Below are 24,814 nucleotides of genomic sequence, written 5' to 3' on the forward strand. Positions count from 1 at the left end.
ATTATTATATTTTAAATATGCATAAAGTCATACAATATGAAACCATGTAATTTATTATTGTTTTCCTTTTCATGATATTGTTTTTAATTTCTTGCTTTGTTTATTTGCATACTAATTCTAAAAGTTGTTAAGTCTGTTACTTTCAGTAGCCATTAAATGCTATTATTTTCCAGAGATATTCAGATGTTAGTTTGAGTTATCATTTCACTTTGCTTTGTATACATTCTTCTAATAGCCTATCTTTTGAAGCAGTGTGCATTTTTCATTTTAAAATACTAGGCATTTATAGTCCTCAAATCTCTCCTGTCAGTATTGCATCCCTAGGGTCTTTGGTCACATGACTTCATTTTACTATCTCAATTTATTACATGCTTGATGGAGTATACAATGATGGTAGTTTATCGAAAATTTGTATATCTGACAGTCTGTATCCTGTCTTCATAGGAAATGTTTTTTCTTAATGTAGGATTGCACAGTGTAAAAAAATTTCACCCATATTTTGAAATTATTATCTTTGTTTTGTCAAGCACCCAATATTTTAATATATTTTCTATTTATTTTTAAGAATTTTATACATGTATCAATTAATGTGCTTTGAGCAAATTTACCCCTCAATCCCCTCCATCCTACGTTTCCCAGGTCCCTTGCTACCCCTTCTCTCTCCCAATTCTACATACTCTTTTACCTCAGTGAGTCAACCTAATCCTGCTAGTATTTCATGGCTGTGGGGCTATGCACTGGAGCATAAGCAACCTATTAGTAACTACATCCCTGAAGAACTGACTCTCCCATTCCAAAAGCCATCAAACACAATGGCACCTTAGCCTTAGCCTTAGCTATGTGTGGAACGTTGTGAGAAGCTCCATGTCCAGGCTGGTTTTGACTGGCTTCACCTTGTGCAGGTCTTCTGCATGCTGTGACAAGAGGGCTGTGAGGTCTCGTGTGCAATAGCCTTGTCATGTCCAGAGAACATCAGTTTGCAGTAGTCCTCCCCAACCTCTGGCCCTTATAATCTCATAAACTCCATTTCCAGAATAATCCCTGAGCCTCAAGGAGGGAAGGTTTGATATAGATACCCACATGCCAGCCTCATACACTCTGTACTTTCACAAGGTGCGAGTCTCTGTATTAGGGGACACCCGGTATGAAGAGAATGTTTTCTGATCATGGTTGAGGGCTACACTAGGTGTGGAGTTACAGATGAGTTCTTTAAGGGGTACTCGATACTTTGTCCATAGAATTCCCAATAGTTTGTAGATAGTGTCCTGGTTATGAGCATTCTGCTGAGAAATGGCTGGCTCTCCTGCCTTTTACCCCTGAGATTATGAAAAGTTAATGATGATTGTTCACCTAATCATCATCAATTTAACTCATTTGTTGCAATTCCTAGTTGGTAAGTTTTCTTTCTTTTCCTCTCTTTGCAATTCAAGAATCAGATATTTGGTAAATCAAATCTCTAAATCATTTAAAAATGGGTTTTTATCTCTTCTTCCATCTCTTGGTATTTTTACGTTATTCTCCGCAAGGTTCTCCCTGATTTTGCCTTCCTTTCTTCCCTTGTGGTTATCGTCATATAATTTATTTCACTGATATGATGAAAGTCACCTGATAAGAGCACATTGCATTCTCATAGAACTTTTACCCATGCACTTCACTTTTCCCGTCACCTGAAGTAGCAGTCCTCATTCCCATCTAAGGCAAACACTCCTACTCAATTTACTTCTGCTTTTCCCACTCATTTGTCCATTCACTTCACACATATTTGTTGGGTATATTGTTCTATTCTCTACATGACACAACAAAAGTTTAAAATACAGCCAACCTCCTGAGATTACCTGAGAAGCTAAAGAGGCAACACAGAGGGAATAAAAGAAATACACTCTGGGTGATTTATAAAATTATGATCCTGACACCTCACTCTTCCAAGGATGTTATTTCTATAATGAATACTACTCTCTTTCCCTATATCCTCACTATATATTAGATAATTTGTTTTAGCAAATAAGCCTTCTTTACTTCAATATAAAACCAGTATCTATTCCAGTACCAGGGACTAAACTTACACATGGCAATCACTCTCCCATCATGCCACTTGCTAACTGCCCTCACCTCCACCAATAAGCTTTATACACTATAATTCTCTGTCTCTACTGCTGTACCCTCTGCTCTTCCTTAGGGACAGCTTTGGGGATTTGTCCTTTATATTTGCTTACTACTTTTAACTAGGTAACACCATGAAACTGCTGTTAGCAGGGAAATGACACAGCCAAGAAATGAATGAAATGAATCAATAATTAGTCATCTTATGGTCCTTTAAACACAGCCTTAAATACAGCTCACCAGTGTTTCCTCTTTTGAAATATTTTATTCACTAAGCTTATGAAATACAAATATGTTTATTCTCATGGATAGCAGTTCAGATTAAATATAGGAAGACATTTAATTTATATGAATCTATTTTTAGCAGTAATCAATTCATTATATGTCTATGTTATGTATGTATATAGCAAACATTTGAAAATAGTCCATAAATATATACTGAAAGGAAAACAATTTTTTGATACAATAAAAAGAAATATTAAAGAGTTGAGAAGGAAGGGCTAAAATCCTTATCATAAGTGGTATAGTGCAAAGAAGAAGGTAAAACCATTCTATGTAAACAAAATGACCACCAAGTCAAGATCAACAGTATCTACAAAGTTGCTGGTGAATGAAACAGAAGACCACAGTTTTGGACTGCGAGTATTTCTGTGAAATGAACAAAAATTGTTCTTGCTTCAGCAGATCTTTGCTATTGAGTTCATAGAAAGGGAACGCTCTCACAATCGAAATAGTAATGGGCTGTATCAATAACTGAAAGCAGCACAAATTGAGTGCCAACCATACGAGAAGAAAGCGCCCCCAAGTTCACAGAGTCAATAAAGATCACAGTGCTCCCATCACACTTGGATTGCAGTTATTAATCACACTACCCACTAACAGCAGCTGATGATGGATAATCACCCAGGCTATGGTGTCAGGTCTGTCGAGAACCAGGCAGACTCTAGACACCTATTTGAGATCCCACAGATTGTCAGAATCCACAGTTCTGTACATGCTCAAATCAGTTGCTTTATTGTTATTGAATGCATCAAGAGAAAAACAACAGAAGAACACTCCTTTGGATTTCTTGGATCGTTTTGAAATTCAGGTGAGTTTGTGACACATTGATCATGAACATGAAAGTTATTAGAAGCAATTGTTCCATAATAAAAATTGAGTGTTCATAACGTGATTATGGCACAAACATCTGCCACTCATGCAGACAGCATTCTGTAAACCCATCAACCTAACTCTATTTTCCCTTCTGATTGTATCAGGATAGCTTGCGGCATGACAGTGATTTGAGTGGCAGGCATCCACCCAGGTGTGCAGTGTTGCATGCTCAAGTTTTGTTCGTGGGAATCATCCCTCCTTGAAAAATGTAAATTTTTAAATTGTTTTTTTTTTCTGTCGGAAAAAAAAAGGCATATAAGGAATCCTGCTACCTTTTCTCCTTAAAAAGTTCAGGTTTTTATAGTCCCCCGCTTCCATAAATATTTTACTAACTTTTTAAATTGACTTTTTGGTTTTGTAATGAGAAATACCATGAATTATTTAAAAACTCCAGACAGGAGAAATATATGTATGTGCATAGAGAGATAACAATATATAGATATATATGCCGTGTAGTACAATGGAGAAAGACAGTGTTCCAAAGTAATGAGAGCATTCAGTATGTTTAAGCAAGGTTAACAATCTCATACCTACCTTTACAGAACATCCATAGTTATCTTTATTTTTTAAGTTTATTCAGTGGCAGGTTTAATATCTGTCATATGGGATTACAGGGAGGCATCTGCTGTGAAATCCTCGTTGAGCAAGTTAACATGTCAGATCTGGAGGGGACTGTTGAGGACACCTGGGAATGTAGGAATTCCCTTCATGATATACCTCCTGACAGAAATCTCCCCAGTGTCTTCATAAGTCAGTGTTCCATGCTAGGGAAAAAACAGACACCATATTTCAGAACAAAGCCAGCCTAACTTGCGTTCACTTCCACAGAAATAAACCACATAACAAAAGCTATCTTAGGACAAATTTAAAGATTATGTAAAATCATGTATTTTTGGCATAACTAACTACTTCAGTTGTTCTAAGAAATTTTATACTGAAGTATGCTAATAAACCTGAACACTTCTGTTAACAAAATAATTATAATGTTTGCCTATACACTGAGAACACTTTGATCAAAGCAAGACAGTTTCCATTTTTATTAAGACTGAAAAAAATCAAACAGAAATGAGAATGAGAGGAAGTATGGTTTTGATTGCCGCTCTATCTTTCGGTGTATTTTGTCCTTACTTGCCTGCATGTTATCACAGTGTGGGGTCACAGAACACACCCTGAAAACAGATACACACCTCCATGTAGCTTGGGCAGACTCTGGTCCCTTTCCTAATAAGCTCATGCTGTATCTTCAATTATATCAGTGTTTAAGTAGGCTTTATATATTGTGTGATTATTTGTCAAGTAGAAAATTGATTGGTGAGGAAGAAAGAATTTTTCAAAAGAAGAAAACAAGGAACACTGAGTCCCATAGGCTCAGGCCAAAGCTTTGCCAACAAAGAAACCAGATTTCTTTTTTCCGTGTGTGTGTGTGTGTGTGTGTGTGTGTGTGTGTGTTTGTGTTTTCTCTTTTCAATCAAATAGCCTCAAAGACAAGTAGGCCCTCATGGTCAAATGTTTGTCTTTGAATAGTTGGCATCCTGTGAATCAAGTCGTTAATCAGAGGAATGTTCCAGTGGCTCTCTTAAACTTTGAGCACTGAGAGGATAGGGATCTAGAATTCAATCCAACTCTGTCATTTTTATGTTTATACAGAGAGGACGTGAGTAATGCCCATTCTTCTGATTCAAGATGCCATTGTTTGAACAATAAAGACAAAAACATCCAGGGAGTTCACAACAATTTCTACTGACTCATACCTTTTACAGTTTCTCACAAACAAACCTTTTTAAATGTGTTTTAAATAAAAGGCAAATAAAACATTTTATCCAGTTTGAGCTAGGAAGAGTTGGGGGGAAAATTGGATTAAGAATTACCCTTTGCCAATCTTGGTTATAAAGGAAAACTGGGTGTGCTACATATTTTAAGAAAAATTACATTTTTTTCTGGATTGCACTGCATAAATGAAAGAAACAAATTCTTAAACACTATTTCATTCACCATTTTAATATATGTATAATTGAGCAGGAGAGACAACACAATGGCTAAGAGCAGGCACTGTTCTTGCAGAGGTCTTAAATTTAGTGCTAAGCACCCATGTCAGGCTAATACGGTCATCTGTAATTCCATCTCTAAGGGTTCTTGATGCCTCTGGGCTCTGCCAAAAACTACTTACTCCTGAGTAGCTGGTACATAATAAATCCTTAATTAATATTTGATGAATATATTGATAATTTACTTGGGCTTGGGTCCTAAGTGTACTTCTTGAGTTTGAGTTGCTGTTTTTATTATTGTTGTTGTTGTTGCTGCTGCTGTTGTGTTGTTTTGTTTTTCATATGAGTCTTAGGAATGTATGTCACTGTTGGGTTCATTTCTGTTTTCTCTACCAGGCTATTACAAATATGAGAATGTGAGATGGTTTCTCAGTCTCTGCAAACACATTCTTGATATTTCAGTTACCCTGAGTGCACTGTCGAAATCTATGAAAAAATACATCTTTTTGTTATAATATTTTTAGGTATCTGTTCTGTTGATGATAGAAACTCAAGAAGACCATCTTTGTGTGGATGAGGTTGAAGTGTGGACTAGAAGGATGAAGATAACACGAGGGCTCCTGAAAATGATGCAGGTTACAATGTGGTACTCCTAGTCACTATATAGTAATTGCTTCTGGAGCTGTGCCAAGTCTTCATGCCCTACAAGCTCATAAATACATAACCAAAAAGAAGCTGACTTCCCAGGTCTAACATGTCCTCCAGTGTAAAGCCACAAATGGTTTTCAGAACACTGTACTATACTCAAGTGCTTCCTTACACAGACATGAAGCTATTGCTCCTTTTGTGATAAGTTCCTACAAAATGCTTTCTGGAGAATTTTTTCCTACTCCTACTGTGTAAGAATCAGGAAAAGTGGACATTCTCACTCCTTAACTAGTCACATAAGGATCTCTAGCCATGCAACTACCAATTAAAGCTGATAGGAAAATGCTTCCAACTACCTAAGCTTATTACCATTTCAGTGACATACACTTCGGTACAGTTCTAGTCTGTCAGATGCGTTCTCATTAAACAGCTTTCACTCTCCTCTCAGCCATGGGGATAGATGAAGAGTTCCGTAAGAACTCAGAAGTCCTCTCATGGTGCCCAGTGGTACAGCACACCACATAGAAAAATGTTTCAATTGATAACAATTTTATTCCACTGTTTAAGTTAATTATATTAAGGAATGCATTCATACATAATCTACTTCATATTTTGGGTTGAAGTTGGTTTATTTTCTCACAAATGTTGTCAGAGTATAACACAAGTTCAAAGATGCCTGAATTTATAGAACTCAAATTGCTCAATTGTTTAACAAGGAAAGCCTAATGATAGAACAAGTTGGACCATAGGAGCATAGAGCATCCATGGCCTGATAGTGGCTAATATTTTTCAGTAATAATGCTTCAGCATGAAGAGACTACAAAGTCCTTTCTAAGTATCACTGTGGAGTAGTATTTTAATGCAGTACCATTACAAGTATAGCAGGCTATATTTTTAAGAAGCTAAGAAAAAGTTTGCCCAGAACCCTAGATTGAAAAGAAAACCAATGACAAATGATTGATTAATTGTCAGGACCATACATTACTGCCTAGATCTTCTCTTCTCCCTTATTTCCATAACAATTTGCTAAAAATAACAACTTCAATACCCTGTCCCTTGGGATCATAGATAACCATAAGTAATTATTGTCATAGGTTCACATGCTTATAACATATCCACTACCTGAACGTAAGAAGTAAGTTCAGATGATTAGACAACAAATGGCATTTCTATAGTATTTCACTCTGCTCTGTAATTATGGGATGGATTCTTTACATTCCTGGAAAACAACTGCAACTGGGCTGGGACAGGGCAGGAAAGTGATGCTGCATAACACAGTCTAGACATGAAGTGGTCCAGGAAACCCAGGAGAACGCAGAGCAGGTGAGTTTTCTATTCTGTTAGTAGATGGAATGGCTTTTCTGTTTCCATGACAAGGTAGGATTTTAAGCTACCCAATGTTTCCCCCCCTTAGGATATATTTTTAGATAATACTGCATTAGAGATTTAACATTCAGATTCTTTTCTTGGATTTCTCATATATTCATCATTACATTCATCAATTTTATGGGGATTGTTTTGTAAATAGTTTTACCATGTTAGATTTCGGCTATTTATCTGAAAATATGATGGAAATTTGCCCACCCGTGTCTAGGTGTTCTCATCCTATTCTCACACCCTATATTTTGGGGGCCTCACAGTCTAACACAGAAGCTAAGCTCTCCTGAATGAAACTGAGTCTGGGCATTTGCTCTTTGGCTTGCTATGGACATGTGTTAAACTGCTAGAAATATTACTAAGATTCAGAAAAGATCCTGCAATTAACAAATTCCATTTGTCTCCTTTTTTTCAATACTATTTTCTGGAAAATGTATTCAAAATAAATTTGTTTAAGCAAATTATGTGCAATGTCTTTGTTTTTATTTTAATTGAGGGTAATTATCACTCTCTGAAATTTCCCATAGTTTGAGCCAATTTTGCTTAACATAAGGAGAGTTCTTATGATGGCATATAATAAAAGAAATATAGTAACTTTCTGATAGAGTCTTTATTAAATAAACTTAAACACCATAGTGCAGAAAATGGAGTCTCCAAAACATAAGGCTAATATCTATAATTCACTCAATTCCTTTAGATTTGTATGATAATCAGTGTCCTTAATCAATGTTACTCACCCTATGCTCATCCTATCTCCCCCTTTACAATCTATCTTCAAAACACATGGGAAACTAAGCCAAGGAAAACTGCCTTGTATAATGCACATTCAGAGATTCTTCTTTACTAAAACATTGCAAATTTATAGTCATGTATACAAAACTGATATTCTGTTACTGTAGATAATGTTCTAAAACTATAAACAATGATGAGGGTCCTAGAGAGATAGTTTTAACCACAGAAGAAACACGGTTTACTAATAATTACAACGTCCCAATCCCCAAACCCATTACTATGTGAAGTTTCCTCAAATAATTCTGTCACCAGGATATGTTTTCATATTAAAACACAAATGCCAGTGGATAATTTGTTTTCTGTCAAATTTAATATTTTCATAATGAAAACAGCATATCACTATGAAATGAGATATATTTAGTCTGTAAAAATATTTATAAGCTAATTTTATGGCAGTGTATTCCTTTTAGATCTGAATAGAAATAAATTAGAAAGAACGTGTTGCTACTCAGAATTTCAGAACATCAAGTGGCAGCGAGGATATCGAGACAGAGGATTTTGAAGTCAAGTAGCTCTGATTTTACAAGCAGACTGCACTAAAGGGCACCTATGTCCCCGGGGTTCGCATCAATCTCTCTAAGCACAGTATTGATGGGCTCTATATTTAATGTGGACGAATCACTCCGTTAGCTTGCCCAAGATATTGTAGTTAAGAGCTTATAATAACTCGACAATCAACGTCAGAGCCAATGTGAAATGCTCGTATACAGAGCTGGCTACTAGTTATGTCTGAGGAAACTCTAGTATACATAACCTTAATTTATAAATCTTTTCTATATGCATTAATTTTCTATTTAAAGCCACTTAACATAATTAAAGTAGTTAAATGTGTCTTCTCCAAGAAGGCTAACTCAAAAAATAATATTTTTTCCAACCTCTACATGAGATCTGTATCTATTTCATGCTTGCAATTTCTCCTAACTCTCTCTGTGCCCTTTTCCCACAAATCCATGATAGTCTTCAACATTAAAACTGTTACAGTTAATAACTGTAATAATTCAAGTCCAACCATCACAGTAGCATTCATAGATACTCTGATTTCAACCCAGTACTAACTATTCATATTAACGATCCATCCTCTACACTCTAAAGCGTATTATATAGGCTACAGAAGAGGTATAAAAATTTGGCCACATAGGTCAAAGGACTGGTGGCTGAGGCAGTGATGTGACACTAACTTAAAGAGTCACAGATGGGTTTTAGGGCAATGTTGTTTGGGTTTCTGAGCTACCAAAATCAGGATCAGTTTTAAGAACAACTATAATACTACCAGGTTTGACTCTGGTGGTTGGGGATCCCTAATACTATGAGGGTATCATTTTGGGTTCCTGAGTCTTCAGCTCAAGAGTGGGTGCATTCAATTTGATATGAATTGCAAGACTCTGGAATTAGAATTTCTATGGAATAAGATGAGGAGTTAGTATATTGAATATAAAGAAAAGTATGTTGCAAAATAATAGACTTTTTGACACCCTTCCATTTCTATATATCTGTGCCAATACTTCCTTTCACCCTGTGCCACCTGTTTGGACCAAGGGAATTGTGAATCCAGACCAAGAAGTTTGACAATTTGGTATTTTCTCTCCTGGTACTTCTGCCGCCACTCTGACGTCTTTCACAGTGAAGTGAGAGATGCCTGAAAAGGAATCAAATCCCTACTATCTCAAACCTAAGTGTACACCACATCAGCTAAAAAGAAAGCTCATTCCCAGACCCAAAGGAATCCATTCCAAATTGAGAAATTTCCTATGGGAGTCCAGAAGAAATAACTTCTTGGATGAGACTCCCTGTAGGTTCATAATTTTTAGAACTGTGAAGGATTGCTTTTGCTAAACATGAATCTGAGCATGGCAACCCAAAGAGTAAGAACTTTTGTTTTCTGACTAAGAAATATACATTGTAATATGCTTAAGGCTCCTGTTGTGTGACTTAAAACCCAGTCATCTTCTGTCCCTGACAGGCGACATGGTTTTACATTTATTGAGCACCCTTTCAGCCTACACATATTCTACTGTGTAGATATTTGTCCATGAAAAAAATGGAGTATTCATTTCCACTTAAAAATATTTCCATGTTGGTAACATTCTTTTTAAGTTGTAATGACTCTTTACACTCAATATTAGGTGTTCTTAAAGTTTACTATTATGGAACATATGCTTCAATGCAATATCTCTTGCGATTATATTACATTACTTAGTGCAGGTGCGACACAATTTATTAAAGCATTTTTCTCTACATGAACACTAGGTTATCATTTTTAGCCACTATATACCTTTTTTATATATTGACTATATGTAAGAATTTCTTTTCCAATTTTCTGTCCTGCTGTTCAGAGGCACCGAAGCAGTGAAAGGTCCTCACAACAGCATGTATTTTATTCACACTTCAGGATTTGTCTTGTGGATTCAGCTAACAAACACCAGATGCAATGCTATTCATGTTGACACAGTCCATACTTCATGTAGAACCAGCAAGGTTCACACAGACATAAACGAGCCACTGCCACCAGGAACACTAACAACGTTAGAAATGATGTACATCTCATTGCTTCAAATAAACAGTCACTTCCGAAAATAGCCTGCATTAATTGCTCACAGTTTAGACAGATCAGAATAGAAGCTGCACCCATTGACTTCTTATCATTGGCCTGGAATCATTATTATAAATGTCAGTTAGAACAAAGGGGTTTTTTTAATAGGGAATTTGTTAGTACATTGTACTAAGAAGCAACTCTACTAAGATCTCGAGAGTTCAACAAATTCCTTAGTGGAAAATCCTGAAGAACGGTAACTGAATTTAATTTACATGTTTATTTTACTGTTCAGAATATCTCTTTGTGATTATTTGTCAATACTGTAAAGAGGTGTGAGCATGTTACTCTTACAAAGAAAATTGGAGGAGGCTATTTCCATAAGCCCAGTTAAAGGCAGTGAGTTCAAATAATAGTGACACATGTTCTCCTAAAATGCTAACTGGGTCTTTATACCTAACTAATAATCTTTGTTTAAATTACTAGCAATTCATTCATTTGCTTTTGAGAAGAGGTTAATTTCCTCATGTGACCATCTAAATGTCTAGACATACCCATGTCACAGAATCCTATAGATTAATTTTCTTGTCTCAAGGCAATATTATTTGAAAAGACCGAGACTGGTAATTATTTTCCAAAAACCAAATGCTGACCTCATTAAAACTGCCCTTATTTTGAGTGGCAGCACAGATCTCGCTTCCGTTGTCAGGTCCTTATGTCTAGGCTGTACAGATTTGTAAGAACCAAGAAAAGAAAATTACTTAACTTATATTAAGTAATTATTAAACTTTTTTTTCTTAGAAATTATTCCAGTTGAGATGACAGTGCCTCATTCAAAACCCATAGGCTGTCTCAGAAAATCCCCAGTGCCAGACACAGGAACCGTCATTTCAAGTTGTTGATCTGCCCAAGAAATCTCCAAAACAATATAGCCTATTTCCATTGCCCTTGGCACCTTCCAGAACCAAAGGTAAGACCCTATTATTGACAACACCACATACTCTGGCATAGAACATGAAGAAATTGATCTGAATCTGACCTGGAAGTCTTCTTACTGAGGACCAGTTCTTATACAGGAGCCGTGTAAACTATTAACACAGAAGACAATCAGTAGCCTTATCCAGCTGCAATGCCTATAAAACACAATGAACATCATGGCAAGACATTCCTAACGGTGCAAGACTAGTACTTCTATCCTGAGCATAACCAACTGCCACTTAACTGGACTGAAGTCCTGGTCAGTCTCTAGGGAGACTTCATGCCTGGCAATTTAAATTTAGCCAACTCCCAGTAGCTGGTGAGGCAACTGACTCTAGAAGAGAACCTACTACCCTAAGCTGTTAAAATCTCTAACTGCATTCTAAATACTTATCCCTAAACCCACATATGAACGTAGCTATCATTCCTCATCCAAGAAGCTTCTTTGCAACATAAGGAACTCATAAACATAAGAAAAAAGCTACAACTGTTCAAAATACAGAGGTCGATGAACTATAGGTGCTTCTCCTAATTATGACATTTACAACACATCCTTTACACTTAAGGCTTGGGAAACATGGTCAAAGAGAGAATAAAAAGAGTGGAAGAGCCAAGGGATCAGAACATCTGCTATGAGATAGTTTTCAAGAAATGAGGACACCAAGTTGGGGCTAGAGGAGAAGTATATATGGAATGGGAGGATTGTAGGACTCAGAGAAAGGAGTCAGAGGTGAATATGATCCAAGATGTGTTCCATGAAATTTTCCAACAGTCAATAAAAGCATATTTTATTACCAAGTACTTTTTAATTTTGTTACATCTAATTTGTATTGTTGTGTGTGTGGGGGGGGCGGGGGGGGATGTGCATGCCACAACAGGAGAGAGTTGGATCTCTCCGGATTGTCAAACTCAACAGCAAGCTTGACTTGCTAAGTCATTTACATAACAATGTTGACAATCGTTCATAAACTTACATACTTTGTAGCACATGAATAATGCCTCGTTGTGTTAATTTGTTGTAATCTATCTCAACTCTAACATAGAACTGTTCATGACCACATATTGATGTTCTTCTTTAGGTCATTTTACATAGTCAAAATTTAGAGACCATCCCTTTGTTCACCTCTATTAAATATCTATTAAATATTTTTTATGTTTAATTATGTTTTCTTGAATTCTGAATTCACTAAAATTAGATCAAAACAACTTGAAATGAGAGTTCCTGTGTCTGACATTGGGGGTTTTCTGAGACAATCTATGGGTTTTGGTTGAGGCACTGTCATCTCAACTGGAATAATGTCCAAGAAAAAAATTATATGGAATCCTAAGTCCAGGTCATCTGCATATTTCAATATAATAGTTCTTGGAATCACCATTATACATAATTGGATGGTAACTTGGACCAGTTCTCAGGGGACAGTCTACCTGTTCTTTTTTTAAAAACTTAAGGCTAAAGAAGGCAATTTTGTTGGTTTGCATTCATAGTCAACCCAGTAACCATTATTAATGAAACAGAATCTAAGGGTTTAGAGGTGAACTATTGAGTCATGTTTTAATTAAAGTCCAATCTAAAGTTATTGATGTTCATGAGGGTATTAAAGGCTTTCAAAATGATGTGTTGTCCTAGAACTCACAACTCTATTCCATTATGGTTTAATTCAGCCTTTCTTATTTGCCATAATTCTGGAGGTGGCCTTAGCATCCAGTGGGCCTATTGCCCTCACTCATGTGGCTACATTACTTTGGAGCTGAGGTCCCCAAAACTGTTGGATGTTGGTTTTCACTGATGTTGCCTTGGAATTCCAAAATGGCTAACACAAACATCATTTACAGTGTTCAGTAAAAACAAGGTGCTTGTTCCTTGTTCAGATATTAAGAGCTTACGGGGGTCATGGCAGCAGAGTGTTCCACTAAGCACAGCACAGGAACCTCTATCTGTAGGTCCCCGTCTGGTCTCTTAGATGGCAGATCAAAGAAGTGAGTTTGTACAAAAGAACAAGAAGTAAAAATGCACTGCCTTGGCACTCTGCCTCTTAGATGGCACCCCTTCCAATCCCAGGCTGTAGCCATGAGTCCAGGCAGACTCAAGAATCTTCAAATTGGAAAGTCTTTGTGATTACATGATTTAGTCTACCCTGATATGTTCTAAGAATGGATGCCTGCTTTTAAAGTATCTGAATGAACGAATCTAAAAACAGCAGAGAAAACTATGTAGTCACTTAAGGAATCCTCATCACATCGACAGCAAACTTTGCAGCAAAAATATTGTGGTAGAGAACCAGATCATGTATTCAGTGTCCCAAAGGAAGGGAAATACCCCCAGTCATATTACACCTGGAAAAAAAAATGTGTCCTTTAGAAATGAAAGACAAAGCCTGCCCAAAACAGGAAAAGCCAAGGCAGCTTATTAGTAATGGTTGGTATTATTGGTAATGATGAAGAGACGCCTATGATACAGTAAAAGAATGAGAGCTACCGCATGAATGCACACAAAGGAACCAACCTGCCACAGACTGAGATGCATGGATGTGGAGAGAGTCCACCATGGACCTCACAGGCACCTGCTGGCCATTTCTTCTAACACTTGAGCAATGCACCATATTCTTTTGTATGCATGTAGAATACCTTCAAGTCTAGACATATTTTAGGCCATAAAATAATTTGGGTTTATTTTCACTATTTTCTTTATTTACATTTTAAATGTTATCCTCTTTCCTGGTCCCCCCACCCTGGAAACCTTCTATCTCATCCCCCATCCCCTGCTTCTATGAGGGTGTTCCCCCCCGACCCACCTGCTCCCTCCTCCCCACCCTCATGATTTCTAAATGCACTGAAATCTGAAGTAATAATGTGTATGTCTTCTATCTATGATGAGATGAAACTGAAAACAATAAAAAGAGGGACACTTACAATTTAACAAATATATAGAAATTAATCAAAGCTCCCTTGAAAATGGGTCAGTAAATTATTCAGAAGGTAATATTAAAAATTACTAGAAAAAAAGATGAAAATTGGCACAACAAACACATATCTGTAGGCAGTTATATTTAATTTATATTTTAAACTACTAATAACATCAAACCAACAATATATTAAAATGATTGACTGTATAGTCCATGAAACACTAAGGTTAACACCAGGTATACAAGAATGTCTCAAAATATACAAATCAGTAAACATAATATGTCTTATCAATAAACTGGAGGGTTGAAATACTGTGACTGCCTCATGTGGTTTCAAATAGAATTCAATAAAATTCAACATGTATTCAGGATTAAAACTCTGGAACACTAAATATAGGAGGAATGTAGCTCCACTATACAAAGAACACATATACTAAACCCGTAGTCTACATCAGATTACGGAAATCTAAAATTTCTTCAAAGATCCAACACAAGATTTAAACAGCAGCCCACTTTCACTACTTACATTAAATGCAGAAGAACAGCAGATAAAAGGTCATACAAATAAAAAATTGGGAGTAAAATTACACCTGTTGATATTATAGAAAAAAACTAGAGGCTATACAAAAAAATGTGGAACAGCAAAATTAATTCAGTAAATATGTTATATACATAACATCTTACAAAACATAACTTCCTATTTTCTAGGCCAGTATCATACTGCAGAGGGTAAAATCAATATCCAGTCCAAACACAGCTGAAATGGAAACTTCTCGTTCTTTGGAAAGTTAGTTACATCAAATGATGGTTTGCTGGGCACACAGGTGAAAGGACGTCTTGCTAAGGGAGACACATGAAAGGCTGTTTTCCTGAAGCAGACACAGGTGAAAGGATGTTTTGATATAGCAAACACGTAAAAGAGTGCTTAATGAAGGAGTATAAATATGACCCCACAGACAGTGGGGGACAAGCACTGAGCCTTGGTTTGGTTTGCTCTGCCTTGCTATTCTTTGCTAACCGTGCACATTGGTTGGGGTAACGCTGCCATGGAGAGAAAATCGCCCAAGAACTGCTCCTAAGGCTTCCACAGCCTCGCCTCAGGCCAGCTGGGGGGCCTAGTGGTTTCTTCAGGATTGATCCACCTGCTAGTTCATGCCGGGGGTCTGACTACCTAGAGGACTTGTCTGCAGCTGCTGAATCGTTTTTGGTGTTTGCTACAGGACTGACCTGCTGCCTGAGCTTGCTCCCAAAGAACTATTGCTGAACAGGTCCACTTCCCCAATATCCTAATAAGTTTTCTCTTCTACAACTTCAGCTGGGTGGTGGTCTAGAGGAGAGGCTGAACCCTTATTAAAAGTAGTTTGAGAAAGTTATGCCTACACACAATGACACAAATACAGTAAAATAACTGGCAATACATTTATACATCAATTGAGTATGCCTACAATGGAAATTTCAAAGGCAGGGCAAAGAAATTGGAGATGAGAGACAAACATAGACAGACAGATAGAGACAGAAAGAGAGAGAGAGAGAGAGAGAGAGAGAGAGAGAGATCCTCCACTATCCATTAAATAATATTATTAAATTTTCCATACTACCTAAACAATCTTCATATTTGTTCAGTTGCTATTAAGATACTAATAACATTCTTCACAGAAGTAGGAATGCCACTCCCAATTGGCATTTCTAACATTTGTATGGAATCCCAAAACATCCCTGAATATTCAGAATGATACTGACCACAAAGAACAAATCTAGTCCATGGCAGAATATTACTTTAAAGCATATCACAGAGGCTACAGTAACGAACAACAAGACAGCACTAACATAAAAACACACGGATTGACAAACCCAAATAAAGCCCCAAATAAATAAAGGTGTTTATAAACAGCCTCATTTTGGAAAAGGCAGTTAAGTACCAACAGGAGGGAGATATCTCCTCAAAAAATGATGCAGAGAAGATGGCCTGAGAAGTGTGAATACTCTACCAGAAGCAGCAGTAAGCACAGGAGATGATGGACATGCAGGTCGTCAGATTCTTGTCACTTATACACGCACTAAACTGCTCATTACATCCCACAAATATGAACAATGAACACAGGGGAGACTTTGTGTCTTGACCCTTGTGTCTGCTCTCCAGACTCATGACTGTAGGCATTCAGGCATTCTAATATCTGGGACCAAGCATTTGAGATAAGCATACAGTCACCATGTCTCAACATCTTATCATGAGAGATCTATTAACTTAGTTTTCTTTAGTGAAATCCAATGCATGACGGTGATTCTAACAATGTTTAGTTAATTTGCAAATCTCTATAAAAACTATAAGAGGAAGATTGTCATTACACAAACTAAATTATGAAAGTATTTCTAAATTGTAAAATAAAAAAGGAAGAATGATTTTTTTATTCTGTTTACTGGGTGAGCTTGGTGCATGCATGTTGCATGAGCACGTCAAACTGCTAGACTGGTGACCCGCTTTTGGCATAGGTTCTAGGGATCTGAACTCTATTCTTCATACTTCCAACAGGACATACTCTTACACACTATGCAATCTCTCCAGTCCTAGGAAAATAAAAGCCTTAAGAGATTATCAGTAAATTTAATCAGACTAGAGTGGAATAGAAGCAATACTATTTACTATGAACAAATTAATGCAAGGGTTTTATAAGCGTGCATGCACACGCACGCACGCACGCACGCAAACATGCAAGCAGGCACGTACGCACGCACTGGAGTGAGCAGAGGCCTTCAAGCATCCTAGCCTTACTACTTATTACTGTCATTTTATTTTCTTGAGTTAGGGTCTTTCACTCAATCTAGACCAAGTTCCAAGGATGCTGTTGTTGAGGATACAGGAATAATCAGTCTTGACTGTGAAGTGGGTGCTAGGGATTTGAACTCAAGCCCTTAGGCTTGCATACGACTAGTTTCCTTTACGGTCCTATTGACGGTTGGATGTTTTCAATATCATTCCTACACCATTTTCTTGATTTTGCTTACTTATTTCTAAATGCAATTGTATTTCTAGAGAACACGACACAGATTTCTCTGCAGGGATGTTACCTGGCGTAGCATTTCTGTACTTCCATGGAAATTCCTGTTTTCTTTCTTTCCTGGAAGCTTAATAACATGGAAGAACAATGTTGCTCTCTGCTAATAATTGTTACCTTTTATTTCTAGGATGTTAAATCATTTGTTCGATAGAAAGGAACATTATTTTCATGTAAACATAAATTATAGAGAATCTATCGGGTCTCTTGCTGAGGAAGTAGGCAAGTTCAGTCAGTGATGATAGCGGGCTTCCTGGTGTCTTCCAATGGGAATGACGGGCTTTTGTTGTTACTGCAGTTTTTCCACTTGAGAAAGACAAAGAAGCAGAAAATAGACACAAACAGGGATGTCTGTTTCTAACTTCGAGGTAATTGAGGGGTTGGCTCATTCTGCTGAGAGAGCACCAAAGGAAAAATATCCATTACTGGACTGGAGCAAAGAACCTAGGGAGAGGCCAGATTGCCAGAAGTATGGATCTCACACACAGAGAGCAAGCATGAGACAGGCCCCCCACAGCTTAGGACAGAAGGGCTCCTTCCCTGCCCTGCAGGAACCAGGAGTGAGACTGAGGATACTGAAGAGTCTGGCCTTTGAGGGGATTTCAGCTTCCAGATGCCTTGCAGTACTGCCAGGCTGAATTATGTTAATTGAACCTCTTCTTGCAGCAGGGTTATTCCAAAAGAGGTCTGCCAGTGTCCAGCCAAGATTGCATGCCTACGAAGAGAGCACAGGACTCTGCCAAAAAAGGGGAGGGGATCCACACACCTGAGCCAACATGCATTTATTAATTAATTAGTTATTGGAAAAATAGTCTCAACACAAGTTATAACATTTCTGTACTTTGAGATGAGACAGTTTGCTCAGTCCTCATTGCAGGGCTCAGAGAGGGGCATAGCCTGTAGCCAAATTTACTAGTTAGGATCCTCTCCAATGACCCCAGCCTTCTGCCAAGAACACCAATGAGGAGACCAGCTAAGTGCTTTTTCTGCAAGGTGACTAGACTATTATACACACACTTGCCAAGTGACAATGGACAGGGGGCGTTTTACACTGCCATCAAGTCCCTGGGAAGTTTATATAAGAAGGGTCCACTGCAAAATAATGAAGAGACAAAGTTTTTTGTATGATTTTTTTTGTATGATTGCCAATAGATGATAGTAGATTGAGAATGGCTGATGGTGAAAGTGTGTGGTGGGGAGTGATGCACACATAGGGATATGGTGGGGAGTGATGCACACATAGGGATGTGGCGGGGAGTGATGCACACATAGGGATATGGTGGGAGTGATGCACACATAGGGATATGAATCATAGTAATTGGGTCACAACAAAGTGGGAATGGGAAAAAGGAGAAGAAATAAAATAGAAAGTCAGGATTAAAAATATCTGTTTCTTTTCAGGTTTTGGAAGGTGTATTATTCAATTAAGTTCCTATATTTATGAGAGAAGATGTGTAGCTTAGTTGCAGAGTTCAGGCACAATCACATAGATAGATAGATAGATAGATAGATAGATAGATAGATAGATAGATGATAAATGATAGATAACATTTATATAAGATCATGTTGTATATTTACGGTAAATTAAGAACTTCATGCTCATAATACAGCTTTTTAAATAGATAACCCTTTCTGTGCGTTGTTAATGCTAGTTTGTGAGCAGATGTCTCTGTATTCATTAATAGTTCAGATGCATTAGCTAGAGGCAGCTAAATCCAACTCATATTGAAGGCGATGGTCTTTAGAGCTCCTTTATCAGTTACTCAGTGGAGAGGAGAAGCAGGGGGGGAGTCGTGGGCTGCTGACCAGACATCTTCCATGTAGAGTAAACTAAACCAACAAAGCAGAACTGGATGGAGGGCATTTCTAGGACAAAAGCATCTGGAAAGTATTTTTTGTATCCACAATGCAAGTATGAGGGAAAGGAATTCTAACAATGACCTGGGTATCAGACATGTACGAAAACACACACACACACACACATACACACACACCAACACACATATATACATGCATGATAACCATGTATTTTATATTTTAACATATTTTTAGTTTTTTCATGTGTACGGGTGTTTTCCCAGTATATGTGTCTGCACACCAATTGTGTGCAGTTCTCACAGAGGATGGAAGAGGAAGTCAGATCCCGTGTGACTGGAGTTACTGATGGCTGTGGGTTTTGGGATCAGAGCACAAACCCAGGTCCCTTGTAGCAGTAAATGCTTTTAATTGTTGAGCCACCTCTCCATCTATGAGAAAAAATACTTAAATATCGATTTTATGGAACTCCTTAAGTTCCATAGCTTTTCATTTTATCGGTACATTTTCTTTGTTATAGGACAAGGCAGAATCGGTTCTTTACAACACCTCCACAGATACAAAGAAAACTAGTTTTCACAAGTGTAAAAGACCATCTTGGTTTTTGTCTCTCCTTCAATACACATAAGTCTGGCTATTGACTATATTATTTTAAATATATATGTGTGAGTTTGATATCAAGAATGTCAGACCACTGTTCCACCTCCGGTATACCTCACAGAGAGAGCAATTAAACCTTCTCTCCAACTAAGGAGACTGAAACTGTGTTCCTGTACGAGAAACAATGTAGGCAAATGCAGAAATTGCTTGGCCTTTGTAGATTGCTCAAACAGAAATAGGATCATGTAAGTTCAAAAAGGGGAGATGGAAAATAAATGTCCTGGGTATATTTTTTGATGAGTCCAATATTGCTACAATTAATACAAAAAGAAAAGTGCACTTTAGCTCCCCACCCTGTACTTTTATTCACTAAGGCATTTGTGGGAGCACAGTGTTCTTGCGCCATGGTGCACATATGGACAACCTCATGTTTCTTCTCCTATCATCCATGTTGTTTGAGACAAGGGCTCTTGTTCGTGCCTGTGTATGCCAGGCTAGCTGGACTGAAGGCTGCCAGGAAGGACCGCCTGCTCTGTCCCCTGACCTGTCATAGCAGCGCTGGGACAATAGATTGTCTATCACACCTGGCTTTATGTGAGTCCTGAGGATTCCAACTGAGGTTTGCACAGTTGTGTGCTTCTTATTCACTAAGGCACACCCCCAGGCCTTCGCTAAAGCATCTTAACTGTTCTCTAATTTAATCCATTAAGACTGCATGGATTGAACTATCCCTATAATATGCAATTACAAACAAACATATTTAATAGAAAATTAAATGCTTATAACATAATGCTTGATTTCTTTGCTTGTGTCATTTTACTTTAATCAGGAAAATGAAAAAAGCAGGTTTATAAATATTCTAGGGCCTACATCTTACTTTCTTACTATAACAGAATTGATTAATTATATTTATCCTCTCTACAAAACTTGTTACTCATTGATTACAGTTTTTCTTTTAATTTTTTTCTAGAAAATTAAGATCTATAATTTTGAAATTGAGTTATTCACAGAGTTGTTATTTAAAACATAGGGGATCAACCAAAATAAATTATGTTTGGAAGTGCCATGATGAAATGTACTCCTTTGTAGACTAACTCAAAAGTGAATTAAAAATTAAAGTTAAGCATCTGGCAAAACTATTTAACATAAGGCTTCTCTCCTTAGATGTTTGAGGTTATTATGCATTATTACTATTTACAGGCTCTTAGAGACCACATCTAATATATATTCTTTTTTATAGACAATGTACAGTGGTGACTGGCCACTTCCAACTTATACCCTGAACCTTGGCCACCATCTTTCTCCGTTAGTCTATGAATTTGAATGGAATCGTGCAATGTATATTACTTTGTTACTGGCATGTTTTGTTTATCATTTTTTTCCCAAAGTCTCCTGCTGTTTTATATTGTAGAATAGTCTTCCTTTAAAATACTGACTCCTTGCCAGACTAAAATGATAAAAGAGAAAAAAAAAACATGTTGATTCTGGAGTAACTAGAACCAGTAAACAAAGATTAATATACACACCAGGAAAATTATTATACACACCAGAAAAATATACACACCAGGGAGCAAACATTGAGCCTCTCAGATGAATGTGAACCCCCTTGACTTTAGATGTTTTGAAACTAGACTGTTGCTACAGACTGTATGTGCTATGCCCAAGGCCTATGGCTTTCACAAATGTTGGTTTTGAGACTTTTACAAGTTATGGTGAAATTACTAAAATAAGATTCTTAACTGAAAATCTGATTCTAGAATCAGCATGCCCTTTGCACACGTGCCTATCAGCTCTGATCAACACTCACTGTACTTGCCACTGTCACCCAAGAGTCCACAGTACATTTAAACTTGGAACAGCTTCACGCACTAATTTGAATCTGCCCATTTGTTCAATTGAGTCCATGAAATTGCTAGTATTAGGTCTGAGAGTTCCTGACTAACATAAAGTTTTTATGGCTTTTTTAACTGATTTTTCTATGCATACACATTTTACCCAGGGATTTTTAAACCACCAATTACTGAGGAACAAATCTCAAAAGTATAGATTGAAAAACTGGAGCAAGAGCAATGGTTACACTGCCCTGTGCAATGTAGACGTTCAAGAGCAGGTAACACAACTTGTGATGGTACAAATTAGAGCTGCAGATAGTGGGTGCTCAGGCAAGACCAGGTAAGAGCTGGCTGGGGGTGCAGGTAGAGAGAGCTAAGCAGTTAAGAGCACTTGCTGCACTTAAAGATTCCCAGTACCCATATGTCTGCCCACAGCCACCAGTAACACCAGTTCCAGGTGACTGGACACTTCCTGTTGGCCTCCTCTGTTACTTCCTACACATGGTGCACATACATACATGGGGGCAAAACACCAAAACACGGGAAATAAAAGATAAATACATCTCTTTTTAAAAGAATTGACTAGGAGAAGCACAGAGGAAAGTTGGTGATAGACATTTGTAGCTTCTTAGCCTTGGGCTATTCCCATGGGTGTTTGGGTTAGCATCATCATAAAACATGTATTATCTATATAGTTTTATTAATCATACTTTTGGTCAATAGTATCCTATGAAAAACAGGACAAATAGAGAAAACCCATGTTTGGAAGGCTGATAAATTGAAGGAAGTCCACATTCATGACCTCATCATGCCTTAGACTATAAAGAATTACAGAACTATAAACTAGACCCAAATGAGCCACAATAAAGAATGCTCTTTCTGAATTGCTTCCTTGACAATTGTAGACAAGGTTCACGCTTACTGTCTCATGAATTCTTTTAAACTCCCAAATTGCTTTGCCAAAAATCCTAGGAATCCCGCAGATAAGTAAATGGAATTATGTTTCCAGCTTCATTATAGACAAAATTCCTATCCAAATCAATAATTTCCCAGAAAATATTTACATTTGACTCTTTTTTTTGCTGGTGTGCATTGTCAAAATTTATATTCTGTATCATCCCATTGTCTAATATTAAGTTCGAATCCTACCCCCACAATGCACACACACACATGTATAGCTATAAAATACTATACCAGTGAAAGGGTACATCAAGTGCAAGTGTTTGGGAGGATGGTTTTGAAATGGAACACAATTATTCACTAATAATCATAGAAAGTAAATTGCAGACTCCCAATGCTGCTCTATGCTGCATCAAGCCTTTCCTCTCCATTAAAGCACTCATATCATAATATAAGCAAGGAATATAGGTTTTATTAGTTCACATTTTAATATGACATTTATTTTCCATTTTCTATTTCACTAGCTGTCATGTATATTTCTATTGTTTCCATATTCCTCTTTTTGCCAATAGTGCTTTTCTTAATAAGATTTTTTTATAAAGTCAATTCTAAAGTGTTTTGATGTTCTATATAATCAATTTTCCACAGCTCTGTAATGATTGCTTCATAACATTCTATGGCTGGTTTTTATTGCCTTTGTTTTCATTTATAAAACTATTATCAGAATTGGAAATACAAATGCAAGTGTACAGCCTTCCATATTACTGCAAAGATTTAAATTCAGAAGTTTTGTGCAGCAGTTTGCAGAAGCATGTCAATAGAGCTAAAGGAGGGTGATTCTTCTGAAGGAATATTGTTTTCACAAAGCAAACATATAAATGGTTTACTGAAAGACTGTTGTGATCATGTTTCTGGTTAATAATCAGGTTGTTAAAGTCTACAAACATCATTGCATTCCACTGCAACTAGTCAATAAACTCCTGTGTCTAATGATATTCTTAAATCATTTTTTAAAAGTAAGTCAAAATAAATCAACAAATTACTCTAGTATCTGGTAATTTGTTAGATGATTTTTCATTAAAAGACAATTGAATATAAAACAAGTAATGTATGCATTAAAGTAAAAAAATTTAAAACTATTAAGTGACTTCATTAATAGTACATCATTCAACATAGTAAAACACACACATACACACAATGAAATTTGTAATGTTAAATATCTAAAAAAAAAAACATTATTATGCAGAAAAGAATAAATCTTAGAACTATTCTTAGGAGCACTTAGTTTGCAGAACTAAAAGCTTGACTCTTAATTCAGTTAGATTCAATTTCTCCTTTATATAATTACTTCTTGTTATGCCAATTTAGTATCTTGATTCAAAGTTTATGGTTATTTCCATCTCCCAATCCCACCTTAAATGTATAGAAAGAGAAATGAGTCATAGTTCAAGATAGTGTGAAAAGGAAACATGATGAACTTGTGGCCACTTCTATACATTCAATACGTTAGTTAGTGTTCAGACTTGACTGCTGCAGATACCATGATAAAACCAGAGCTCCCTTTTGTAAGCCATTGTGAAAATGATACACATTCTACCACATAAATGTGGATTAATCTGTGTTTCAATAATGCTGCCTCAATCCAGAAAAACATAAAGCCATTGATGCCAAGGTTTGGGGAATTCAATCTTTGGTAAAGTTCTTAACAAAGTTCAGCCTTGGCTTAGTTTTAATGGTATTTGCATCTCTATAAAATCTTTGTTTACTAAATCTAAATGCAGAATATTGCATTTTATTAATGTCAATTATTTATAAACAAATATGTCATTTATACAGATGCCCAATAGATAGTAGAAAGTCATGCAGAATAGCTGTCCATCGCTACAAAGATATTCCTATGCTCACAGAGCATGCAACAACTGGGAAATTTCCTAGAACATAGCTGCAGTACCCCTACACCTTGGGAACCAGTGAACCAATGCATTCCCCATAAATAGGATATTGTATATTTAATTGAGAACCATTGTTCTAAATAAACCATACTGTTGTTTTTGTTGTCTTAGATATCATAGACTGAATAATTTCAAGAACATAAACAAACGTATATGTAATATGAAGAATGTGGAGATTTAGGTCAAAGTGCTGT

General features: G+C 36.8%; 1 long non-coding RNA gene across 1 annotated transcript in view; it reads right to left on the minus strand.

The window, feature by feature from the left end:
- Positions 1-24,814, minus strand: part of LOC143442159 (uncharacterized) — a 44,110-nt gene that overhangs the window by 11,071 nt on the left and 8,225 nt on the right. The window contains exon 2 of the long non-coding RNA XR_013110176.1: positions 3,790-4,019. This is a non-coding gene — a long non-coding RNA (uncharacterized LOC143442159). The remainder of the gene's footprint in view (positions 1-3,789; positions 4,020-24,814) is intronic.

This window comes from Arvicanthis niloticus, chromosome 4, assembly GCF_011762505.2.
Source record: "Arvicanthis niloticus isolate mArvNil1 chromosome 4, mArvNil1.pat.X, whole genome shotgun sequence".
Taxonomy (NCBI): domain Eukaryota; kingdom Metazoa; phylum Chordata; class Mammalia; order Rodentia; family Muridae; genus Arvicanthis; species Arvicanthis niloticus.